At 54.2% G+C, this 24,963-nt stretch overlaps 1 protein-coding gene across 7 annotated transcripts in view; it reads right to left on the bottom strand.

Moving 5' to 3' along the window:
• Positions 1 to 20,601, bottom strand: part of SH3BP4 (SH3 domain binding protein 4) — an 86,668-nt gene extending 66,067 nt beyond the window's left edge. For 3 of the 7 annotated variants that reach the window (XM_045481809.1, XM_045481815.1, XM_045481807.1), the window contains exon 1: positions 20,410 to 20,601. The gene's annotated coding sequence lies outside the window, so the exon portion shown is untranslated. Of the gene's footprint in view, positions 1 to 7,054; positions 7,146 to 20,409 lie in introns of all 7 variants that reach the window. The other 4 variants (XM_045481806.1, XM_045481810.1, XM_045481805.1 and 1 more) reach the window with 2 other exon arrangements.
• Between the last annotated feature and the right edge of the window lie 4,362 nt (positions 20,602 to 24,963).

Here is a 24,963-nt window from a genome sequence, read left to right as displayed (position 1 = left end):
CCTCCAGTGTGGGCGCGCTGACTGGCTAGGACCCACCTAGCCCGCCTCTAGGACCCCCTCTGGGCCCCCTCTAGGGTCCCTCTAGGACCCCCTCTTCCCTCCCGCCTCCCACTCATCAGCCAAAAAGCACCCTAACACCACCCAGTGAACACACGGGGCGCCACAGGGAGGGAGGAGGTAGAGAGAGGCTGGAGAAGCTGTGCCCAGCCACGAATCCCTGAGTTTTTTCTGAGCCAGGAAACCCCATGCCAGTGAGGGAAGGAGCCCCCAGTCTCCTCGAGCACCCAAGGGCCACGCTGACATGCAGGGCCAGCCCATCACCAAGGCAGGAGCCTCGGGGCCCAGACAGGCCAAAGATCCCAGGGGTGCCCACCTCCAAGTTGTGAGTCAAGATCACTGGTAGCTTAGAGCCGTGCGTCCACACGCTGAGCCACCCCACCTGCTCTGCCCAACGAAGTATCTCACGGAGAGCACCGGGGGCCAAGGTCACCATTCTCCGGGATCTCTGAATGAGTGTTCCCGGGGCTGGCGAGGCGCTGACCCACGATAACGGAAAACATTCCTTGTCAGAGGTTCAGGAGAAGTCTCCCAACCGCACCTGTCAACCTAGACCCGGAAAAACACGTGGCAAAGGACTCGCAGTCCACGGGGGCAGCGCCCCCTGCAGTCCCCCCAAATCCAGGCTGTAGAAAGGGCAGGAGGGCTGAGGGAAGTGCAAGAAAGCATTTCCTGTCTGTTCCAGAGGCTCAAACTGTGTATTTCTTCTCCCAAAGCTGGAATGGCTCCCAGGCCGGTGCCTGCCACGTAAAGGGTGGTCACCAATGCCTCGCTGGCTTGACTTCAGGACGGAGAGAGTGCTGAAGGACTTATGCCAAGGGAGGGCACCCGTCCAGCGGGCAAGACTGGCCGGGCACGCATAGGAGGGGGCGGTCAACTCAGGGGTTGTCAAGGGTTCCACCAGTAACACCGCCCGGAAGAGAGCATTCCACCCGACGCCAGGGCGGCAATATCGCCGAATGGCACGCGGTGACGTCAGTGCGGCCAGCAAACGCTGTTCCCATGGCCTCGGAGTGAAAAGGCAGGTTTGCAGGACTGAGCACGATGGGCCCTACTTCTGAGAACGTCCTAGTGATTTATCTCGCAGGGAGGGAGCCACTGGGAGGCAGAGGAGTTTTCATTTCTTCCGCAGGCTGCGTTTTCTAAATCTATGATTAGCATGGATCGCTCCTAAACAGAACAGACAATGAAGGGCCAAGCTTTGCAGTCACTGGGTGGCCTTTAGTCTCAGATTCCAGGTCCCTGGGGACACATGGGTATTTTAGAGGTTACTCATCGCAGTGGACTTTCGTTACATAGGTTCTTTAAATAATCTGCAAGGGGGAAGGAAGGTGGCTCTCTGGGAGCGATGCCAGGGGAAGGCTTGTTCCCTCGTTTCACGAAGAAACTCCTCTTCTAAGTGGTCTACTCAGAAATAAGGTTCCGGGGTGCCTGGCTGGCTCAGTGGGTTGAGCTTCCGACTCGGTTTCAGCTCCAGTCATGATCTCATGGTTCGTGGGGGTTCGAGCCCCACATCAGGCGCTGCGCTGGCATGTAGAGCCTGCTTGGAAGTCTCTCTCCCTTTCTCTCTACCCCTCCCCCGCTTAAGCTCGCGCTCTCTCTTACGAGAGAAAGGAAGGAAAGAAGAAAGAAAGAAAGGGAGAAAGAAAGAAAGGGAGAAAGAAAGAAACAAAGAAAGAAAGGGAGAAAGAAAGAAAAGAAGGAAGGAAGGAAGGGAGAAAGAAAGAAAGGGAGAAAGAAAGAAAGGGAAAAAGAAAGAAAGAGAGAAAGAAAGAAAGGGAAAAAGAAAGAAAGAAAGGGAGAAAGAAAGAGAGAAAGGAAGAAAGAAAGAGAAAGAAAGGGAGAAAGAAAGAGAAAAGAAAGAAAGAAAGAAAGGGAGAAAGAAAGAAAGAGAAAGAAAGAAAGAAAGGGAGAAAGAAAGAAACAAAGAAAGAAAGGGAGAAAGAAAGAAAAGAAGGAAGGAAGGAAGGGAGAAAGAAAGAAAGGGAGAAAGAAAGAAAGAGAAAGAAAGAAAGAAAGAAAGAAAGAAAGGGAGAAAGAAAGAAAGAGAAAGAAAGAAAGAAAGAAAGAAAGGGAGAAAGAAAGGGAGAAAGAAAGAAAGAGAAAGAAAGAAAGAAAGAAAGGGAGAAATAAAGAAAGGGAGAAAGAAAGAAAGAAAGAAAGAAAGAAAGAAAGAAAGAAAGAAAGGAAAGAGCCCCCCCAATCTACTGTGTGATGGGAGGACACACAGGACGATTCACTAGTTTTCGTCTTTACCACAAGCCGTGTGTACCCATAAAGTGTACCTATAAAAGGGCTTGTCAAAAGCACTTTATGGAAAATCTAAGTAAATAAATGCCACTTGGAAACCGCAGACCCGCCAACAAGCACATGAAAAGATACTCCATGTCAATAATCACTGAGGGCAAATCATAAACCCCCGGTATCACTTGCGTGAGCGAGGCTCTGATCAAACATACAGAAACAGAAAACAGGAGAACCCGGGACACTGGCGTCCTGGTGAGGAGAATGGAAAAAGGTACAGCCGTCGTGAAAACAGGATGGCAGTGCTTCGGAAAGTTAAAACTAGGGGGCGCCTGGGGGGCTCAGTCGCTTAAGGGTCGACTCTTGGTTTCGGCTCAGGTCATGATCTTGCCGGTCGTGAGTTTGAGCCCCGCGTCGGACTCTGGGCTGACAGCTCGGAGCCTGGAGCCTGCTTCGGATTCTGCTCTCCCTCTCTCTCTGCCCCTCCCCTGCTCACACTGTCTGTCTCCCTCTCTCTCAAAACTAAATAAACAAAAAATAAATAAAACAAAATAAATTAACTTAACAAAGAAATTAAAACGAGAACCACCGATAGGATCCAGCAATCCCACCTCTGGGACTACACCCAAAATAACGGAAAGCAGGGTCTTGAGAGCTATTTCTGCACACCCAGGTTCAGAGCAGCATTACGTGCAAGAGCCAAGAAGTGCAACCACATGTCCGCGGGTGGACGAACGCGTGAAGCAAACGGGGTCTGTCCTCACAGTGGAACGTTGTTCTGCCTTGAAAGGGAAAAGAGATCCAGTCACACGCTACAGCGCGGATGAACCCGGACGACGTCACGCTGAGGGAAATAGGCCCGTCACAGACGGACACACACTGGATGATTCCACGCATCGGAGGGCGTATCTAACACAGTCAGTAGAATCAGGGGGTGGAAAGGTGTCCCCGGGGGCGGCGGGGCGTGGGGGGTGAGAAATGGGGAGGTTTAGTGTACGTTTCGCTTTTGCAAGATGCAAAAAAGTTGTGGAGATCTGTTGCACGATCGTGTGAACACGCTTTACACTACTGAACTCTACACTTAAACACCATTACGATGGCAAGTTTCGTATCAGGCGGGGTTTTTTTGGTTGTGTTCACAATTAAAAAGAAGTTAAAGTTTGTAAGAGAGGAAGGTCGTACACAACAGCCTCTTTTTTTTTTTTTTTTTTTTCAGCGTTTATTTATTTTTGGGACAGAGAGAGACAGAGCATGAACGGGGGAGGGGCAGAGAGAGAGGGAGACACAGAATCGGAAACAGCCTCCAGGCTCTGAGCCATCAGCCCAGAGCCTGACGCGGGGCTCGAACTCACGGACCGCGAGATCGTGACCTGGCTGAAGTCGGACGCTTAACCGACTGCGCCACCCAGGCGCCCCCACAACAGCCTCTTTTGTTTCCTCATGTTGTTTCTGAAGAAATTCGCGTCTGGCCACACCCTACGACGACACGCGCCAAACTCCTTGCGAGTAGGGCCTGGTACCCGCAAAACGGGTCTGAAGCAGCGGGGGGGGGGGGGGGGGGGGGGAACAACAACAAAAAAAAGAACGTCCACTCCCCTTGTTTTACGTGACAAAAGTGACCCTGCTCCCCGAAGCTAACAAACAAACAAGAAAACTGTACCTGAACAGCACTTGGGAATCCAGACACAGAAACCCGAGCGATGCAGGTCGGCTCAGTGGAATCGGCCCGAGAGGTCAAGGGCAGTCAAGGTCACTTGCCCGAGGAACGCGGCCAAGGCCCTGGAGCCGAGACTCACTTTTCACCTTCTACGTGTCCGTAGTACTTGGAATGGCTACAAAAACACTTATTATTCTTACAATACAGATTTAGGCACGCGAAAAGTTTAGAAAAAACACCATCTTGGGAATGAGAAGCAAGACGTGTATTCCCACGGGGGAGGGGTCACTTTAACCTGGTGATTTTCCGTCTCAGCTGGGCCTACAGTCACCTTAGGATGCTTTTAAATTTAGAGACGCAGAGACCCCAGCCCCAGGCCAACTAACTCTCTAGGGAAGGGACCTGAGCAATGTTTGTAATCCTCATAGGTGATATTCTAGACCTGCTGAGGTTCAGGGATGCCGGGGGGGGGGGGTGGGGGGGGGGTGGGGTGGGGGGGGGGGGGTGGGGAAGGGGGGGTGCTCAGTCAGTTAAACGTCTGACTTCGGCTTAGATCATGATCTTGCGGTCTGTGAGTTCGAGCCCCACGTCGGGCTCGGTGCTGACGGCTCGGAGCCTGGAGCCTGCTTCGGATTCTGTGTCTCCCTCTCTCCCTGCCCCTCCCCTACTTGTGCTCTGTCTCTCTCTCTCTCTCAAAAATAAATAAACACTAAAAAAAAAATTTAAATCTGCTGAGGTTTTTCTTCAAGGAAAAGTGGGGAGCCTGGGGGGCTCAGACGGTTGAGCGTCTGGCATTTGTTTTCAGCTCAGGTCACGATCTCACGGTTCCCAGGATGAAGCCCCGTGTCGGGCTCTGCGCTGACAGTGAAGCTTGCTTGGGATTCTTTCTTTCCCTCTCTCTCTCTGTCCCTCCCCCCCCCCCCCCCCTCAAAATGAGTAAACTTAAAAACAAAAGTAAGGAACGCGCCTGTGCCGGCTCGGTGCTAATGCTGGCGACTTCTGAGTTCTGACCAGTGCAGCTGGCACTGAGACGTAAGGCGCCGAGGGTCCCTGTTTGGGGGTGGGGGTGGGGCAGCCATGTAGCCTTAAGGCCTCAGGCAGAGGGTCCCACGGGACAGGAAGCAGCAAAAGCAAAGCCCAGGGGTACGGACGCGCATCACTTAGGGGACCACCGTGGAGTCTGGGGGCCGGGCCTGGCGGATGCAGGCAGGAGCAGGTCGGAGATCCAACTGCTCGGAGACCAGCCTGCCAGTCCCCGGAAGCAGGCCACACCGAAAAGTTTAGGCTGACTCTGCAAAGCCAGGAAGGCCTCGGCGACCTGCAGGCCAGATCGTATCTCCAGTTCTTGGGAAAACGCAAAGGCCGTGGGGTGAACCGTGCCCAGCAGGCTGAAGCCACCAGCGTGCATTCGCTGGGGGAATCAACAAATGGGTGGATGGATGGATGGTTAGAACAAGGGGGACGCCCGGGGTCACAGAGCCACAGGGCTCACAGCTGACGTCAGCGCGCGCGGGATGTGACGCGACTGTGGAGTCCCACAGAAACCCACCAGCACACATATCAAGCCCACGTCCCCAATACAGAGAAGGGGGCTTCTGAGCACCGGGGCAGGGGCTGGGACCTAGACCCTCGCCACACCCCAGAGGCACCCCCAGATGAAGGCATTAAACACCCCAAACCAAAAGCAGACGCACACAGGACTGGAAAACCCAACTAATTAGAGTCTTCACACAGCGAAACCCGGGTGACAGGATCGGCAGACCCAACAACACACAAGTCACGGCTTCTCGGTGAAAACTGGGCCGGGGGCCCCAACGACAGGAGGGGTGGCGGACGGGAGCTCGGCCAAGCCTCTCTCGTGGCCCAGAGGGCACAGTCCACGAGAACCGCACGCAGTCCCGACACACGTCAGGTGACCTCGGTGGAACGCTCTCCGTGTCGTTTCGAGCTAAGTAGACCAGAGCCCCGGGACTTGGTGTAACCCCCGCGTCTGGAAGAAGAAGCTCGCCAAGTGGGCCGAGACGCAAACTCTTCAGATCAGGTGGCGACAAAGCCATCCGCCAGCGAATGGCTTACGTGCGGCGTGAAATCCATCAGAAACAAAACGACCCAGAAAACGGGACCGGAAATGTCGAACACACACAAAAGAGGAATTTTACACTGACAAAACGAAAACCGCAAAGTGGCAAAAGGATCTGGTTATCATGCTCACCAAAACCGTTAGCGGTCATCCAGAGAAAACGGCGGAACCGAGGTCACCTCCAGAAACGTGAGCCCAGCTCTCGAAATCTGATGCGCCCACACGCGGAACACACGTAAACCACATAAACCCAACCTAAATAAAACCCGACATAAACCACAACATCATCCAGGAGCTTAATCTAATCGACCTGCGTCAAACTCCCTGTCCTGGAGAAAATGCAATTGCTGTGCAAGTAACCAAGGAATACTCGAAAATACTGGAAGCATTCCTGAGGCCTTTATTGAGCCCCAATGCAGTAATACCAGAAGCTAACTAGAAAATAAGAGGGAAGAAAGAGGGAAAAAGAGAAAAGGAAAACAACTAAATACTTAAAGAACAAAGAGAATAGCTCAGGGTCCACCTGGCTCTAGGCCCTGATCACGTGACTATGTCTGGAAGGCCCCACCGTGAAAACCAACTGTAACCACACATCCCCCCCCCGCCATGGTTCTACTGATGCTGCCATTTCCATTTATTCCCTCTGGGTTCCAACATTCTGGAACTTTCCATCAGTCATCACCTCTACCACCAAGCTAACCTGAGTTCCAGATTTCTGGGCGACTACAACTCAGAGGGGGCCTGCCTACCATTCATCCCATCAGTGGTGGCCAGGTTATGGAGGACCAGGTGGCCCTGGGCGTGGCCGCCACCACCTAATGGAGGGAAGCCCCACCGGGGGTTCTCCAAGGGTGGCAGGAAAAGCAGGGGCTCCTTCACCCATGTGGGCAGGGGGCTTCTCGTACTGTGCTGATTCTTAGTTCAACGGATAATGGCCATTCAGAGAGGCACCCCAAAATGGGGGCTATCTGAGGGCAGACCTCTCGGATACAAAGACTGCTGTCTGAACACCTAACCACTCAGGGCTGTGAAGATCCACGATTCCCGATTATCTCAACGGAGAGCTCCGTACGGTGCCCGATGTGGTGTACTTTTGCCAAGTGCCACCTTCGAGGGGAACGAGAGGGAAATGGTCACACGGCCACACGGCACAGCGGGAGGGCTCACGTGGGCTTGCCAAGTGAGGGCGCAGTCGGGAGGGAATGTGGACACTCTCTCCTGCCCAGGTCCCCAACCTCCCAGTGTTAGGGGCTGCTCCACCCTTGGCTCCTGCTGGGGGACTGGAACGGTCCAGACTACCTACCTGGCTGTCACCTGCCCATGCCCATCTCGCCTGAGACGTCATCTTGCCTGTGTGCCCACAGCACTGCCCCCACACTGCTCCCTGGTCTGGTTCCGGAAATCACCTCGCTTGCCCTGGGGGGTTCCCTGCCCCGGGCACCCAGCTGGGGGGCAGAGCAGTGTAGCACGACAGCCTGGATTCAAATCTGCTTCTGCACTCACAGCTCCGCCGGGTCCTTTACCCTCCCGGTGCCTCAGTTTCCCCGCTCCACAGAGATGGCAAGAGTCCTCCCGTCACGGGTCGTGAGGACAAAGAGTTTTTTGGGAAAGCCGTGAAGCCATGGGATGCACAGAGCAAGTGTTACTGACCTCTCTTCTACTACGATTAACCATCACTACTAACATATGCATAACGTATCTGTGTTATGCAAGAACGTCCAGGAAAATGACTTTGGTTTCCAAAGTTTCTGAGTATCCTTACAATTCAAAGCAAGATACGGGAATCAAAGACACAGACACCCCCCCTCCCCCAGGGTGTGGACGGGAGACTGAAAATGAGACGCCGGTGTCTAACACAAGCGCGGGGCGGGGTGGGGGCTGGGGAGAAGCGCGCGGCCCCTGACATGCAGTCAAAGCGAGTTAACCCTGCTTCGGTGCTGAGCCCAGAAGTACCCGTGAACAACCGTCCTCCAGGGACACGTCTGGGGTGGTCATTTTCAGCGATCTGAGCCCCTCCACTCTGCTATCCATAACCATTACACGGAGAGCCCCGCGGTCAAGTGCCTCGGCAAACAACCCTGTCAGTTCACATCCAGGCACTGGCACCACGTAAAACTCCTCACTGCCTGGTATTTCCAGGTCCTCGTAGGGTCCACGGACACATCCATGAGTCTCTTGGCCTCAGTGTCCTCACTGGTAAGTCGGGAGCAAACGGTTTCGCTGCCTGCAGGGGCAGGTGCGGGGCGAGGTAGCTACGGCTTGTCTCTCCTCTCTTCTCCCACAACAGTTTCAATGTGCAGATTCCTTGCTTTGTGGAAGACAATGGAGGGGGTTGGGGGGAGACCGGTGACGACCACCCCAGCCCTCACCCACCCCTGTACACGTCCAAACGACTACTGCTTACTTCTAGGCGCTCCCCTCCAGCCCCGACTGCCTATTTGCAATTCCCGGCACTAAAACCCGAAGGCAAAGGACAACCACAAACCACCTGACGTATTCGAAGTCACACTCGCTCAGGTTTTTCCCCCCGAGTGCCTGAGTCCCAGTCGTCTGCTCAGCCATAATTCGGCATTGTGTCCTGCCTGCCTGGCTTACCTGTTACTCCCAGCCTCTGCGCAACCCCCGCCCCCCAGGGGATCACTGCCATTCTCTCCCTTTTCCTGCTCATCAAAATAACCCGGCTCCTTCCCAGAAAAATAATCAGACTCCCAATTTAGCCAGCAGCCAATTTCTTGACAATTCCACTAATGACAAAAAAGCGGTGTTTGTGACATCATGTTCCAGCTTTTCAGTTATGTTCTTTTAACCTTGAAAAAGTAATGGTTTTACCCCGAGCACGTTGAGGACGGTGGGTTGTCCTCCTGGGACAGAAGGCTGTACTGAAGTTTTCCCCCCAAGCGGAACCGGGATTAGCCAGGTCAACGTGGGTTAAACACAGAAATCCGCTGGACGGTCAGCAAAGCCACGGCCTCTCAGCGGCTCAGGCTGCTGCGGTCCCTGGAGGGGGCTGTCAGGACAGGAAGGATGGCCTGGCCTGGGGGTTGGGCCTGACCAGGAAAGCCAGGGCTCACCCTGACGCCCCTGTGCGCCACGGCCTGGGTGCACACGTCGGAGACAAGCGGCCCAGGAGAGGTGCTCTGATCTCCGTCACAGGGTCCCTCTGATGTTGCTTCTGCTGAAAGACCTCCCCTTCTTCCTCAATACCTCTTCCTTTCTGGAACACAAAAATGCTGTGGCTCTCTTACTAATCTGACAGCTGCCTTAGCTTCCTGTGTCATTCCTGTCAACAAAGGTAATGCAACCCCGCGCAGAGTGGTCATTTAGTTGGATGATTTTAGGAGACTTTCCTAATAGGTCGGGAGGGAGAAGTGGCCGGTCACCCGGCAGGGTCACGGGAGTCCCAGGTGGGGAGAGGAGGGCTGTGAGGAGGTGATCCGGGGTGAGGGGAGGGTGTCAGACCCCTTTCAAGTCACGCCCACATGTTTAATCAAGTTTTTCCAGGGCCTGGAAGTTCAAAGCTGAATGAAGCCCAGAAGGACTGTTCCATCCAGCCACCTGCCCCTGGCATCCCCCGCCAGGGTCTCCCAGAAAGCAGTCACCTCCTTTGATTTCCTGTACTCACCCAACCACCCACTGCCCCAGCCCCCAAGCCCCCTGCAGGCGCCTGCCCAGTTCTTTGTCTGTCACCTAGTGTCCTGCGCCCCCAGCACAGCTTGTGAACCCTGACCTCTCCTCCTGTACTGGTGGCCACTTCCCTAACCTAGTGAGCCCTGACCTCTCTTCCTGTACTCTGGTGGCCACTTCCCTAACCTCGTCTCCTGTACACTGGTGGCCGCTTCCCTAACCTCGCGAACCCTGACCTCTCCTCCTGTACTCTGGTGGCCACTTCCCTAGACAGAGGCCTCCTCCAGTGGTTTCTCCAGCCTCCTGCCTGGCACACAGCAGGGTCAGTGTGAGTGAGGGAATGAAGGACTTTGAGTCAAACAACAGCTAATCGGGGGGGGAACAGGGCCAGGGACAGCGCCCCGGAGAGTTACAAAAGGCTCAGCGCTCAGGCCCAGTCTAGGGGCTCCCCGCCCCCCAAACTCCACCGAGAACAAATAACCAGAGCGAAGGAGCCGTCCCCAGGCCTTCCCGTCAGCCTCCACAGTGCTGCCTCATGTTACAATAGGTGAGCAGTGACTCATGGCCGCGGCTGTGCCAAGAGGAGGCAGCCAGGCCCCCGTTGCAAAGCCACGCTGAGGACACAGGCCAAAACACATGCCACCCCGAACGTAGTCTTCCTCTCTTGCCAGAACGAAGAAGTCCTGTGACAGCAGACCGCGGTTAGGAATCAAAAGGACGGCCTCACTGTCCGTGGAAGGCAGCAAGCACTTTCCCCTCTTAACGAACCTGGAAGTTGAAAACCAAGTCCGGGGCGCTGCCCCGGGCCAGACCCACCAGATCCAACCGCAGTCCGTCTCATCACAGCTGATCAGAGACACCGCCCCACAAATCACCCCCGTGCCCAGAATGACATGGCCCTGGGGGGCAGGGGGGGGCCCCTAGCAATGACAGTTCCTGAAGCAGCCGGCGAGGAAATCGTCAGTCACTCCTTTCCAGGGCGGAGGGGGCCCCTAGGACCTCCGACAGAAACTCCTCCTGTGTCCTCGGACGCACACTTCCCCCCAGATGTTAATGTTTTTGAAACCCGCGTGTAAGTGCACATCCTAAAATTCAGGTGTGCGTTTCCAAGCCCACCCCAAAAGCTCACAATGCGGAGCATGAGGGTTTGGGGTACCGGCAGGTCTCAGGCTGGTCTTAAAGTTCACCCGGTTGCATGAATCGGATGTAGAAACTCTTCTCAAGGTCACTGCCTTTGGAGGTGTTTCTCTGAGTAGCGATTACACATTCGTCCAACCGTTCATAGAATTAGAAGTCCTCTGGAGAATTTGAGCACAATACTGGTAAAAAAATTCATCCAAAGGAAAAACTTACATGTACTGAAAGAAAGATGTGTGTATGGAGATGTTCACTGTAGTACTGTTTATAATTCCAGAGGAGCTGGAAATGGTCTCTGAATAAGGATTTGTTAAAGAGGGTACCTCTCGTACAAATCTGACGGTCATTTGGGGGTCCAAGTCTGTGTTTGCTGATGTGAAAATACGTCAGCAACAATTTTAGGTAAAAAGCACTTTTTCAAAAGCATCGAGTTCATTCAAAAATAACAAGGACTTGCTACGCATCAGGCGCGCACTGAACAAGTCCCCGATCTACTATCCTGCTTTGTTTGCAAGGGCTTGGACTTAACCTCTGGAGACGTCAGAGAGACCCTAAGAAAAATGTCCTGTCCGCACCAGAGTGGTTATCGTGAGTGGCCGACTTCCAGTGATGTGAACTTTTTTCTCCTTTTGCATCTTATAATATATTTTTTTAAGTTTACTTTTATTGATTTTGAGAGGGGAGAGAGAGAGAGATAGAGAGAGAGAGAGAGAGAGAGGGAGGAAGCACGCACGAGCAGGGGAGGGGTGGAGAGAGGAGAGAGAGAATCCCAAGCAGGCTGACAAGGAGCTCGAACTCACAAACGCTGAGATCAGGACCTGAGCTGAAATCAAGAGTTGAATGCTTAACCGACAGAGCCACCCAGGCGCCCCACGTTTTGTAATGTTTCTAAGATGAACATATGATTACTTGACTAATTTTAAAAACCTCAGGTGGAGAGGTCTTTTTATTTTTTTAAGAGAAAAGAAGGAAAAAATCGCAACAAACTCCTCCAGAAAAATGCGTTTATCTAGAAAGTACTTGCATTAAACACAACTCCCTTCTCAGTCTCCCCATTCGCAGCCCCCAGGGTAGTCCGGGCAGGTCAGGCCTTTGAAAACGCAGGCTCAGCGGCCACCAGGGACGGGCTGCTGGTCCCCCCGCACATGAGACCAGCCAGAGCCACAATCCAGCCCAGGTCTGAGCCTGGGACACAACCTGCTGACTGTATCCCTCCCATTTCCTCCTGCTCCCAGAAATTTGAGGAATGGGGCAAGGATTGGGGAAGTGATCCTTATTTAGACATCTGCCAATACATCACGCCATCAGTCTGCGCCTGTACGCGGCCCAAAGGTCAGACTGAACACCTAAAAGCATCGAAGCCCTGCACTCCGGTTTAATTCAGATGGCGAAACATCACCAAAGAATCTCTATTTACTCGGTATTCAAGAAAAACCTGCGGTGCACACAGGACTCAAACGAGGCCACGGTCACAAAAACCTCCCAGGATAGGTACGGGGCTGATGCGGTAAAATCCACACCTCCGCGTCGACATCTCCCAGCTCCCAGAGGTAAGCACTACACCACCCTTTCCCAGACAAGAAAGCCGGGTCTCGAAGTTGTCCAGTGTCAAAATCAGAAGTAAACAGAAAAGCCCAAGTTCCAGACACGGACAGGTGCATGGGACTGAGAAACCCTCCCGAGTCATGGGAGTCACGGGAGACGCCACGGCAAAGAGGAACTTCCCGGATTCCGGTCTGTGAAAAACTTAAGTTTCACCGATTTCTGTTCCCGGACAGCAGCTTGTGTACAAAGAACAGGGCTGGAAGAACAAGAGAGGTGGCTGGTCGCTTCATTCTTCATTTTCCTTGAAGATTTTCCTTGAAGCACGTGTGACTTTCGCTTGTGCAAGTCAGGCTGTTTCCTAATTGACTGAAAAGAAAAGGCCATTTATAGGAGACTCGGCACAGTGCCTGACAAGGAGGAAAAGCCCGATGAGTACTTGAAACCACAGAAAAATCTCCATGTTAAAAGGTGGATAGGAGCATTTCAAGTGTGTGCGTGTGCGTGTGTGTATCCCTTTCAAACAGTAACTACAGTTCCGAGAGAGGAGCATCTAAATGTCAAATGACCTGAAACTGAATTTCTCGGGCCCTTAAGATATTTACAAATAAAATACAAGTGAGGGAAAGGACAAGGCTCGCACCTGGAGAACATGAACTCCTGGTGGCCTTTTCCTTTCTTCCCACAGTCACTATACCACCTGTGAGTGCCAGCATCCGCCACAGCCCCGATGACGGAGCAGAGAAGGTCCTTCAGGCGCCTGTCTCTGTGACCAGCATACACTCGTCCCCAGGTGAACAGTCCTGAAATCATAGATGGGTCTAATAAAATACGAGCAAAACACGTGCGCTGCATGAACTCGAAGAAATTCATTTTGGACGCACAGCCAGTGTCCGATCTCCCGAGACGGCACCCTGAGCCAGCACCCTCTGACGAGGGCCTGAAACGTGAACAAAATGGGACAGTGCGGTTTCCTCATCCGGCACGACACAGGTAAAATACCCAACAGGTGTCGCCAGGACACCAGGACTCTGAGGGACAGAGCTTTTCTCCTGTAAACGTCTTGAACACTGATTTCTGAAACCACAAAGGGGGAAAAACAAATAGCCCAACTTCCGCGAGGGGTATTCGGGATGGGGGCAACGGAGAGGAAAAGGGAGACCAGACCAGAGCAGACGACCGTGTTGACTGTGACCGTGGACCTCCGCGCCGTCAACTGAGCGATTCCGGCACTTTACGTGAGTTATTTACACGTATTATTGTATCAGCTCCAGTGACGGTTTCCAGTGAAATTTCAACACAGCGCCTTGACTTTCCATTCGCCCAAAGGACACGTACATATATGTGATACCACGTCTCAAAGCCACGATTCTCAGTGTCATAAGAAACAGAGAGTCGAACGCATGTGCAGCGTTAGCATATTCCACTTACTTCTTTGTATTCGAAACCTATTAAAAATTCAAATCCTTTCAATTTGAATTTGGGGCAGTAGCGGAAAATGGGTAAGCAAAGGTGGGGTGAGCCTCGCTGAATGAAACGTTAAATGGCAGGGTGACAGAGGTGCCGCTCGACATTTCTGAGTAAGCTGATTACCATTCACAGGCCAGAATTCTTAAAAGCCAGAAATTACTTCCGCCACCCAGTGTGCGTTTTGAACCGTTAAGATGTCTAAGAAGAGAATGTTAACCTGCTCCCCAAATGGTTATACGGGAGGTCACCACCTTGAGTGTTCAGCTTGGTCAGCCCCTCTCTCCACCTGTCAGTTCCCACGTGCAGGGGACACACTGTCTGTGCACGGAAGGTGTGGCGATCAAGTGTAACCGGTGCTGAGCAGTGTCCAGCCTAGCGGGTCAACAGACATGCAGGGAGCAGGGTCAGCTCCCCATCATGGGGATCCAGGAAGGGATTCTCGAGAAGGGGCCTGCACCCAGGAGTCCCCCAGCCAGCACCCCCCAAAGGCGAGCAAAAAAACGAGCCAGATGAGCACAGGGCGAAAAGGCATTTGGGGAAGTCTTCTGTAACCTGTTCTTCCCGATGACAACCACCCACAACCATCTCCTTCCTTCCCTCAGGGGACCTGGGGCCACTCACCCACTCATTGCCCTGGAGCATCGCAGGCCCTCTGACCCAGCCCTGGGTCCCTCTTGTCTCGACACCATCAAACGACAGTCCTATTTCTTTTACCGCTAACATTCTTCTCAGTGGTCCACGCTCGGTGTTCTCGATTTCTAGAAGCTTCCAACCACCACAATCATACGGGTCTAACAAGCCAAACCCAGGGGCCCCCTGTCTTCCTGATGTTGCTTCTCTGATCAACCCCACAACCACCCTGTTTATGTCAGGCTCTCAACCCCCTTCCTCTACACCCCATCTTCTGCCCGGCTCGGTGGGACACAGAGCCTGCATGGTCTCCCGCTTCCAGCAGCTTCTTTCCTCCTCCCCCTTGGCTTTCCTGCCCCATCTTCATGGGGTGACCCGAAGCGTGCTCCCAGGGGCCCCAGCTCACACTCAAAGTCTCCAGTGAGCTGTTCCACATTCATGGGCTCAACCCTAAGGAAACGAGGCCCCAGTCGGCGCTCTCAACCTCTGAACCGGTCCTCCTCGTCTCATCACCCTGTAAGGGAACAACCCCAGGGACGCCTCCTCCAATTCTGCATCCCGGGGGCCTAGCTTCCCTCTTCCTGCTAACAGGCCTGCTAACAAGCCTGGCTCAGAAGTTCAAGGGCGCTCCCCCCTTCCCACGTGCTTGCCGTCTCCCAAGGAGCTCTCGCTGTTTTAAAATAATTTGGCTGCTAATGATGATAGAGAACAAATAATCAGATTATGTGTGTAACCAAGCTCAGACTCACAAAGCCCTTAGTTTCTCCTTTCTTCGCTTGGGTGGTCCTGGGAAGCTCCTCTCGACTCTGGCACTCTGCTTTAAAATCAGCTCTTCAAAAACCCACCCAAGAAGCGATCGCCCCAAGGACAGGCCTCCTGGCTTGATCCTGATCCCTTTGTCCACGAACACCCTTCTCTGTTCTAGACCAAGGCACCAACAGGAAGTATGCTGATCGCCACCCACGGAAGGAAAGGGCCAACGGAGTAAGGTCTCCAAATGGCAACTGGAAAGATCGGGGACCTCTGGCTGCCTTTCCAAGAACCTGGCCCTAAAAACCTTCCCTGGCCTCAAATACCGGGTCTGCCCCACCCGGTCCCAAACCACATCTCCAGTCCTTCCTACAAATTCCCCCACCTCGGCGGAGTGGAGCCCTGAGTACTAGAGTAGAACGGGGATTCTCACGGGGAGTTTGTAGAAACTGCCCGTGTCTGGGCCCCACCCTCAGAGATCTGGATTCCACCGGGCACCAGGCTGGCGAAGGTGCATTTTTACAAAATCTCCCAGGAGATTTCAACGTCCAGTACGTTTTGAGGCTGGCCGAATCAGGCTACCAGCGACATCCACGTCCTCTCCCGGCCCAGCTGCCGGGCACACGCGGTCCGGGCAGAAGCCGGGCGACTGGGTCACGGGTTCCCCCACTCGGTAAGGGGGCCGGCTGCGGAGGCTCAGTGCAACGGAAGGCGGGCTGCAGCCGGCTCCCGCTGGCTCCCGCAGGTTGTGCGACATTTAGTGCCGCAGCTGGTGCCAGAGGGGGTGTTTACACGACAGCACCCTAACCGGCAGGTGCCGTCAGAAAGGCTCTTTGTTCCTTTCCTCGGAGAGTGGGGTTTTCAGTGGAGCACAGGCCCGGGCGGGCTGGCAAAGGACACCTCTATTCCCTCCAGGCCCGGGGACCAGAGCAGGCTTGCGTGTTCCTAAAAATGGGACAGGGTTTCCTGCCTCGGTCCCACAGACTGGGGGAAAGAGGAAGACAGAGAGAGGAGAAATGAATACCAGGAATTCTGGAACCACAGAAGCCTTCCACGGGAAGTTTTCTTCTCAATTTGTTCAGAGGAGTGGGGCTAACAGGAACCAGCAGAGAGTTTCTCCAGAGACAAGCTTTTAATGAGCAGATAAGCATAATCTCGGGGCATGTCATTTATTTGATTACGACGCGGAAGGCGGAATCCTTATCTTACATTGACTTAACAGACTTCCCATAATCTTTACCTTGTTCTAGTGACCTCATCTGCCCGGAATACCCTCGCTTCCTGGTACCAGAACAGACTTCACGGTGGCTCCTGTCCGAGTTACCCCAACTTCAAAACCTCAGTCTCCCAAAGAAATCAACCTTGACCCTGCGGACAGGGCGGGACACAGCTCGCTCCCCCCCCCCTCCCCAACCCCGGGGAATAAAGGTGCCAACCGGCTGCCTTCCATTTAGGCTGCAGAGACTTTTACGGGTTTTAGAGATGTCTCACCTTCAGAGTGCAAGCTTTTTTAGAATTGTGCAAGGGAGGCAGGTACTCTGCTATTTTCCTGTGCGTGGCTTCATGTGACCCAAAGGTATGAATATCTTTCATTTTAGCACACTGGGAGATGCGATCACGAGCTCTGGGCTCAGGCAGATAGAGGCTGATTTCTCAGCTCAAGCACTTTTTGGACCACTGTGTTGTGAGAGCTGCTTAAATTCTCGTAGCTTCCTTGTAAAATGGAACCCCTCGCGGTGTCTGGAGGGATTTTTAAGCGTGCACTCCAGGCCCGATGCTTCGTAAGCCCTTCTTGCCCCCAAACCGCCCCAAATTTCAACTTCAATTAGGTGAACCCAGCCCACCTCTCTACTTCCTGAAATCTTACTCGCTTACTGAGCGTTTGGTTCGGGCGGGCACTGGGTCACCTGGCGGATGGGGGGCCGTGATGCCCCGGGTGGGGTTCACCCTTCCCTCCCTGAAACACACCCCTTTATTTCTAAAATAGCTTCTGCATTCTCTTGCCTTCGAAAGGCCGAATACTGACATCCTCTCCCTTAAGACGTGCGGCCAGATGGCACCAGGTGCTGTTACGTAACACACGGATGCCCCAGGGCCCACTGAAAAGCAGGCTCAGGCTTCCTGAGAGATCCTGAATAAGTCGCAGGACTGTGCCCTGGGTGTTCGGGGACTCGGTGAATTATTTTTCTGTCCCTCTCGAGGAGGGTGAAGGCGGAAGGTGGGGCTTCTATTGTGCCAATAGCTGGGGAGGCCAGAGGCGCAGAGTCCTGGGAGCTGAGTGTAAACACTTAAAGACCCCGGGCTCCCCTCTGGGCCAGGAGCAAAGCCAGCCAGAGCACTCTGGGTGATGTCTAGGCAGCTGCTCGGTGACCCTTTTCCCAGTAACTGGGTTGTCAGGCAGTGACCTCGGGGCAAAGATGCCCCAGTGTGCATCTCCAGGGCCTTCGAAAATATCCCGGGGGCCTGACTCCAGTTCTCAGAAGAAAAGTCACAGCACTGCCCGGTTCAGGTGTTGAATTTGAAAATAACAGACCTAAGGGAAACCCACGTGGCTGGCCCAAGGCCCACTCGCTACTACAGCAGCTTCTACTCAGTCAAAACAAGGCCGATGCCCTAAACAGGGAGCCACAGACATTTGCGTGGAGCCCGGCATGAGGTCGGCAAGGGTCGAACTCAGGGATTCTTAACCTTGTTTGGGTCAAGGGCTTCCCCTAAGAAGCTGAGGGAAGCCAGGGGGCCTCCTCCCCCAAGGAACTGGCTGCGATCTGAAGATTTAAATGTGGGAGCGGCCTCCCAGGACCCAAGGGCGTAAACCCCATTCACATTAGCATACCTTATCGACGGACTAGAAGCCATTAGAATAAGAAAAAAGTCTGCACCAGCAGCCGCAGGAAAGTAATTCCAGGCTGCTGGGTAACCAGAAATCAAGTTAGCAAACAACAGCAAGGGAGAAAATTCAGGAAGACTGCCTCTTCCTCCCTCCACCGAGAAAATTAAGAGCATAACACTAATTGGCAGACGGCCCAGTTAAGGACACTTAGCTGCAATTTGTCCAGCCCTCATTCTGGGTCCTTCTGGAAATCCCCCTGTGTCTGGGCTGCGATCAGCTAGACCTTGGGCAGATCAAAGTGCTGGTGGTAGCAACAATAAACACACGAAACTATCAAATGACAAACAGGCGCCCTGCAGACCGGCCTACAGAGAGGCTCTGCCACCGTGGTTTCTCTGCCGGGGGAACAAAAGGCAACGTGCGTGCACCGCTCCCCACGCGGGCTTCGCACACCAGGTCCGAGTCCCTAGTAATTGTTTTCAAAGGCCACAAAGTGTGGGGCCTGCGTCTTGGAACAACAGGAAAAACACTAAAGCTCACAGAAGCTTCTCCGGCACCGCAGATCTGAGCTGCTCATTGTTCGTTTAGTAAACAAGCGAGCTGTAAGACAAATCCCTAGGAAGCCAGGTTTGTTCACTTTCTGAGTCCTCCCAGAACTAACTGTTCCTTCTGGGATCAGCGTGGCCTTGGCATTCCACAGATGGACAGGCACGGGGGCCTGTGCAACGGGGGGCCCACTTAATGTCAGTCTCCCCTCACCCTCCCCACATCCACCCACATGCGGAAAGCAGAGCGAGGAGGCGGATTGGGGGGGGGGTGCTGTCTCCTTCCAAGCCCCCGCCCCCTCCCCGACCTGTTGGACAGAATGCACTGAGCAGGGAGCCGGGAACGTTCTCCAGGCTCCACCGGACATCAGTAGAGACTGTTTCCTGGTCAGGGCGGCCAGGTGGGAGGTAGACTGTTTTTATTTGATGACGACAGCAACGTGGAACAGCAAAATGCTCCCTAGCCCCTTAAAGTACAGCCGCTGTCCATCCAAGAATGTCAAAACGCTTTGCAAACCACCCATTAATTTTTATGGTGGCCTGAGAAGCAGATTGAGAATCATTACCTTCATTATTACAAGGCAAGGAACCAAAACCACAGGGGAAGGTGGAGAGGCACGAGGCCAATCAAGTCTTACCCAGTGTTCTAAGCTGACTGCGCCCTCTCTCTCCACCTCAGGCCTGCAGGAAGGGAACCCGTGGCCAGCTGAGAAGGGAGCCAGGCCAATAAACCCAAACTTTGGTGTTCAGAGACCATCACACTTGGAAGGGTGCGGAAGGGTAGAGTCGCATAAAGCGATTACTTTGATTTAGGCAGGAGAGGCTCCAGTGGTAACTTACTCATTAAATCCGCAAGCCTGTGACCCCAAGAATGTAAACATTGAAGGCAGGTAGGAAGAGTGCGATCACGGATGGTTTCTGTTTTACTGTTTGTTTCTCTTTATTACGTTTTCTACCCAAAGCATATACTGCTTTTGTGATCAAAAGTTACACGAACTTATTACTGATGGAGGACACAGTGCAAATCTGCTGCATTAACTTGCCAAGAATCAGCACGAATAAAATCCAGCCCAACGTCCCCTTCTTGAATCTCACTGGCCGGGAGACTTCCCCGGCCTCTCGGCACGTAGAGGGCCCGCCGCCCGCGCGCCGCCCGGCACCCCGGGGAAGGGCCAGCGCCGGCCTGGTCCCCCGGCTGCAGGAGCGGCCGCGGGCCAGGAGCCGCCCGCACTCCCGGGCACCACCAATCCGCAGCGCGGAGCCGGCTTCCCGGGAAACATCACTTGGGAGAACAACGTGCCTCTCTCCCGGCCGTCCCCACCCGCCGGCCGCCCGCGCTATCAGCTCGCGGCTGCTCGCTCACCGGACAGCCGGGCCAGAACCCGGGATTTTCATTTCCATCCTAAAACGAGGGACCTCCGAAGTTGAAATATGCATTGTCACCAACAAGTTTAACCCGGGACCGCGCGCCCCCTCTCCTCCCCAGAGCCGCGCGAGGGGGCGCCCCGGGGACGCGTGCGGTCACCGAGCCGGGCCACCCCGCAGGGCCTGCCTGGGAGGCGCCAGGGCCAGGAGAGGGGGGCTCCGACAGCGGCTCGGCGCCTGGAACCCCGGCCCGGCCGCCTGCGCCGGGGTGACTCGGGAGCCCAGGAGGCGGCCAGGGGCGCGAGTCTTCACGAAGCCTCCCGGCGCCGGCCGTGCCCAGGCAGCCGGAGCTCCGAACTCAGGCGACGGGCGAGCGATCGGCGCCCACGAGGGTGCGAGCCCGCCGAGCCCCGGCAGGCGCCGCGGGAGCGAGGCCGGGAGCGGCCCGCAGGGGACGGCCGGGCTGCCGCCAGCTTACCTGGCTCGCACTGCGTCCCCGCGGGCTCCTGCGGCTCTCGTCGCGGTCTGGGAGCTCAGCCCGGCCGGGGACGCGCGCGGCTCCGCGGAATCTCCGCGCGAATCTCCGCGCGGCGGCGGCGAACGGCCGGGACCGCCGAGAGTGCCCCGAGCGCTCGGCCCGCGCCTCCGCGGGCGGAGGGTGGTCCCCGCGCCGGGGCGGGGCCGCGAGGGCGGGGGCGGGAGCGGGGGCGGGGCGCGCGAGGCGGGGACCCGGGCTCGGAGGGGAGGGGTGGTCTCCGCGCCGGGGCGGGGCCTGGGGGCAGGGCGGTGCCTGAGCCGAGGCTACTTGGGAGACGGGGAGTGAGGGAGAAAGGGGGACAGGGAGGGGGAGCAGGGAGCAGGCCTCCGCAGGCCTATCGGACGGAGGCGGGGCAAGAGCGGAGGGGGCGTGGCCGATCTTGGGGCCGGAGGGGCCAGAGGCAGGGGCGGGGTGTGGACCAGCGGGTCCCCCGGCTCCCCCGAGGCCGTGGGGGCGGGGTTTAGCCCAGGCGGCGGCTAGGCCGGGGCGGGGTAGGAATAAGTAGGGGGCGGGCCAACATGGAGGGGCGGACCTCGCTGCGGCAGCCGAGAGGCCGGGGGGCGGAATGTGGATAATTAGGGGGCGTGGCCGAGCCGTTGTCGCCGGAGGCCGGGGGTGGGGCGAGCGCGAAGGGGGCGGGGCCGACGGGGCCTCCGGGAGGCTGGAGCCGGGTGTGGTTTGCAGGGGCGGGGCTGTGCCGGGGCCGCCGGAGGCCCGCCCGGGAGAGAGCGTGCCGGCGGGGGGTGGCGCCGCGGCTCTCCTACCCCCGGCGGGGACCTGGCCTCGGTGCCTCCTCCTCTTCCTCCTCCCGGCGCCAGCCCGGAGAATGGGGTCCCGGTCGCCGGGCGCCCCCGGGGTCGTGGTCCCTGGCACCGAGCAGATCTAGATGCGCCTGGTCCATAGTGACCTTTCGGTCACGCTCCTGTGCTCCCCGCACCCCTGTCCTCCCACCCCTTCTTGGAGAACTCCAAGAGGGACCCCTGGGTGAGGTTTGGATCCTCCAGCGTCGGCCAGGACGCGGAGGGTGGTGCCTAACTCTGAGAATCCTGTTTCTAACACCGGTCGGGGACGGTGGAATGCAGGCGGTTGCGGGGCTGTGAGGGCAAGTGCAAAATGGAAAAGTAAGACGAAAAGAAAGGCAGTCACGGTGAACGTTACAAAGAAGGAGTACTTCCTGCTGCGCAGAATGCAAGTGGAATACGTAGCATCATAACCGTTTACGTTTTGCCAAGCCTGTGTCCCTAAGCCAGGCATGCAATAAGCGCTCAATAAATGCTCAGTAAATTGAACCACCACTGACTTACTGCGTGGCAAGCACTTTCCATGGGGTGACACACTTAATCCTAAATCCCATACTTGGCTACTCTCTTTAGTCCATTTCACACTTGCGTAGACTGAAGCTCCAGGGTTTGATTGGACAGCAAGAAAGTAATAGAACCAGAATTTGACCTGAGACCACTCTGGAGACTGGATTCTAACCCCTTCCGGCAATTGCCAGCCTTCTTACTGCAGCACAGGAGTCCCCCCTGCACGACTGAGGGCCCTCGACAATGCAGAAACCTGGAGGAATCAGGGGTCTTTCCTGGGACAAAAGCTATCATTGGCTGACCAAGGTCCATAGCTAGTTACCCCTTGAGTCCTTTTTCGCCATTAACCAGTAGGGCAGATACTTTTATTATTCTCATTTAAAAAATTTTTTAATGTTTATTTATTTTTGAGAGAGAGAGAGAGAGAGACAGAGCACGAGTAGGGGAGGGGCTGAGAGAGAGGGAGACACAGAATCTAAAGCAGGCTCCAGGCTTGAGCTGTCCCTGATGCTGGGCTCAAACTCAGGAACCATGAGATTACGACCTGAGCCTGTCGGAGACTTAACTGACTGAGCCACCCACACGCCCCTTATTATGCTCATTTTATGTGCTGTATCAGGATCTCATGGGAGCACAGGATTCTAAATGCAAACCCTGGATTTTCAGAGGACACAGGAAGACAGAGACATGGTTCAAGAAGGGTGAATATTGGTGTTCTGATTTTGGTGTGGGCAATTAGAATTCCTGCAAATGATACAATTAGCCCTAAAATGTATGTTGCAGCCTTTAAAAGGAGGCAGTCACCCTGAAAGGGCAGGTAGAGAAGACTCAGAGAGGAAGAGAACATCAAAGGGGCATTTGGGGGGCCCAGGAAATTCTCAATGGTATCAGGACAGGCTAAGAGCACTGACCCGGGAGCCAGCCTGCTGGGCTTGAATCTCTGGCTGTTTTACCTCTCTGTGACTCAGTTTCCTAAACAAATATGAAAATTAAATGCTGCATGTAAACTGTTTAGCAGATTAGCACAGATCAGCATTCAACACACAGAAATAATCAAATAAGAAAGCCAGAGTCGGGTCTGGGAGAAGCCGGGCGACAACATTACACGTTTAAGGGTAAGTTGTGTGCGGACTCTTTTTGCCTTTCCTGTTCTTGAAGGCAAGGAGGTGTCAAGAGGTTGCTTCCTGTTGAATGTATGCTTTCTCATTCCACCAATTTTTATTCCTTGCCCTTCCAAAGACAAAAGAAAAAAACAAACAAACACGTAAGCTATTCCTAACGTTCAATGACCCAACAAGCATTTCTAGTGGGAACATGTACAGCAAAATCAGTAAGTTGGGGTTTTAGGTACGAAACTAACGCATGTTTGTTTCAAAGGACAGGGATGATTAGAGAAGTGTATAGTGTAACCACTTCATACCTTCTCCCCAGAGTCCACGGGTTAACAGCGCGTTATTATATGTCCCTGCAGAAACATTTCCTAAGCATTTACCTATGTGTTAGTGTGTTTGTGCCTGAATTTATCTTACACGGGTGTGTGATGTGAATGTGTGTACTCACTCTCGTATGTGTAAACACAAGCTCAAGTACACAGAGGAAGCCAGGCTGGCTGTAATGGGCACTGAGATGGGGCTTCCCGTGGCTGAATGCCAGCCGCACCACTTAATGGCTGGGTGTTTACTCATCTGAAAATGGGTGCAGTGCTCGCAAGGATTCGATGGGAGAGAGTGCATGCAGATTGCTCTGTGTTGTGTGCATATCATTTATACACATAAGCCCTTGTCATCATTACTTACACACACACATATCTACACGTGTGCTTTGAGTCACATAAAACCCAAGAGAGCAATCTTAGGTTTGTATCATCTGTGCACAGAAATACCTTTTTTTCAAGTCCCTGTAGTTATTAAGGGGACAACTTGGTAACTTTGCTCTGAGGGGAAAGAGTCGAGGAGACAGGCTGAGAAAGTGAACTTCAGACTTCACAAAAGGATTCCTCCACGAGTGTGGGCTCTTCTAGAAGGGTCTGTATTCTGTGTGTAGGAAAAATGCCATTCTAGGAAGATTCTTGAGTGTAGGAAAGCGAAATGCACAGAGAGGTTAGAGGAAGGGAGTGGGGTGGTTTGGACTATCAACACGTGCCTCTGTTATTTCAACCCGCAGTAGTTTAAGCTTAATCCGCACCAATCACCACCACTGAAGATTCACTCTAAGTGCTTCTCAAAATAGACACAGCGGCCCCAGAGATAGCAGGTCAAAGAAGAAAACTCCCAAGGGCCGCATACGGTCCTGAACTCTGCCAAAACTTGCTCATGTTATAGTGTTCTGGCCGCCTGCAAAATACACTTCCCGTTAGGGTGGAACCACCCAGAAATTTCACGTAGGCCCATCATGAAAGTATCTCTCTATGGACGAGGGCGTGCTCAACAAGGAACTAAAAAGAATACTGTTCTTTTGGTGATGCGAAATCAGGAATGACCAAATTGCCTGTAAGAAGAAGAAAATAGAATAAAAAGATACAAAACACAGTTAAGGGAGAAAAGAGTATAAGGCATAAGGCATTTTTTTTTTTTTCCAATCAACTCCATAAAACCGGCACTGAATCATCAACGTGGCCAAATGGAATTTCACATTTGTTGTCTGCGACTCAGAATGTGAAAACCGTAGCCTGAATAAATGCCCTCTGTGGACTTAAGTGGAGGGAGAAGGTGGTCTTTGCGTGATTCATAAGCCTGAAGAATGAGGTTTGTGTACTTGAGAAATATTTCTTGAACCCCTACTGCGTGCCAGGCCCTGAGAATATGAGGCTGGGAGAGACAGGATCAGCTCTGCTCTCGTGGTGCCGAGAGACCAGAAGTGGTTTGAGACGGGAAAGGGGCCAGCTTGCTCGTGGTACCTGCCCTAAAGGCAAGCGCCAGAGGCTGAGAAAGGAGACACCTGCCTTAGGTATGATGGCCAGGCAGGGCCCTCTCAAGAGAGGTGACATCAGACAAAGTGAAAGGAGCCAGGGAAGAGCATGCCAGGCAGAGGGAACAGCATGTGCGAAGACCCTGAAGCCAGAGCTTTTCACCTTTAGGACGCTGAAATGATGCCCCATGTGTCTGGGGTGAAAAAGTGAGGTGAAGACAGAGGGACAGGTGAGGACAGAGAGATGGTGGGTGCTGGGTCCCCAAAGCCTATTGCCTGT

The sequence above is a fragment of the Leopardus geoffroyi genome, chromosome C1 (assembly GCF_018350155.1).
Source record: "Leopardus geoffroyi isolate Oge1 chromosome C1, O.geoffroyi_Oge1_pat1.0, whole genome shotgun sequence".
NCBI classification, from domain to species: domain Eukaryota; kingdom Metazoa; phylum Chordata; class Mammalia; order Carnivora; family Felidae; genus Leopardus; species Leopardus geoffroyi.
This window is presented reverse-complemented; position numbering and strand designations above follow the sequence as displayed.